Here is a 1,633-nt window from a genome sequence, read left to right on the forward strand (position 1 = left end):
GGAGCTTCTGATCAAGTTGGTGTGTTGAAACAGGTCAAATAACAACATCAGATTTCTATGGGTAAAATTAACAAAATCTAATTCAAAATTAACTTGCATTGAAACATTAAGATATAATGCTATAAGCCTTGGATAAAACACACACACACACACACACACAATTATTAAAAATAAAAGATCTCAAAACCCTTATACATGTTTTATCTATTGCTCTTCTTTATTTGTCAGTTTCTCCAGGGTCTGTCATGCTCCCTCTCTCTTATAATAGCCACTTTCCGACCAAGTAGTTACAGGAACTTAGTTCTAGGAACTGTCCACTTCTAAACAGTTCTAAGAACTACTCTCCCCCAAACTTGGTTTTGCTGTTTGCATTCGCACTGGCCAAGTGGCCATAGGAACTGGTAGGAGGGGTAAGGGAGTGACGCAAGCACGGTGACTTTTATTTTGACGGCGCGACGGACCTTTATTTTGGCGGCGCTGAGAACGCCAGAGCAAACAATGCTCGCATTCTCTGTGTTTATTAGTTAGCGATCTGTCTAACAGTACTGTTTAATATGTTATTAGATAGAACTGTTATAGAAAGTAGACAGTATATGAAAAAAAGCTTATGCCGTGTGGTTGATGTCCAGTGTTGCTAGCTGGGCAGATAAACTTAAGCATGTTTGTCAGCAGCCATATTACCCTGTAGCCCAAGACTGGTTGCCCACTGAAGCTAAGCAGGGCTGAGCCTGGTTAGTACCTGGATGGGAGACTCCTGAGAAAACCAGGTTGCTGCTGGAAGAGGTGTTAGTGAGGCCAGCAGGGGGCGCTCACCCTGTGGCCTGTGTGGGTCCTAATGCCCCAGTGTAGTGACGAGGACACTATACTGCCAAAAGAGCACCGTCCTTCGGATGAGACGTTAAACCGAGGTCCTGACTCTCTGTGGTCATTAAAAATCCCAGGATGTCCTTCGAAAAAGAGTAGGGGTGTAACCCCGGCATCCTGGCCAAATTTGCCCCTTGGCCTCTGTCTATCATGGCCTCCTAATCATCCTCATATACTGATTGGCTTCATCACTGTCTCCTCTCCACCAGTAAGCTGGTGTGTGGTGGGCGTTCTGGAGCAATATGGCTGCCGTCGCATCATCCAAGTGGATGCTGCACATTGGTGGTGGTTGAGGAGTTTCCCCCCTTCTATGTAAAGCGCTTTGAGGTCTCAGAAAAAGCGCTATATAAATGTAACAAATTATTATTATTATTATTATTATTATTATGTTTGGCTTGGTCCCCTCAAAGTTGCGTTGGATTTTCTCTTCAGCATAAAGGTTTAGAGACCCATCTATCACTGTTTTCCATGTTTGTATAGTTAGTTTCTGGAGTAAATATATAGGCTATAATCTGTGTGTTTACATTCTAGCTGTTTTAAAAATGGCGGGTGCTGGTGTTCTGCGTGCGTTCGGTCAATCAGCGTACACTAACGTCACGGATAGTTCCTATAGTGCTGGTTTAGACCCTACTCTGAAGTAGGACCTAAATTAGTTCCTACAAATGGAGTTCCTAGAACTAAAATCGTTCCTAGTTCCTGCGGTGCGAACACGCCGATATCCGGGTACTTTAGCCAATAGTTCTAGGAACTGTGAAAAGATTCCTCCGGT

Source organism: Abramis brama (assembly GCF_963993115.1).
Source record: "Abramis brama genome assembly, chromosome: 16".
Classification (NCBI taxonomy): domain Eukaryota; kingdom Metazoa; phylum Chordata; class Actinopteri; order Cypriniformes; family Leuciscidae; genus Abramis; species Abramis brama.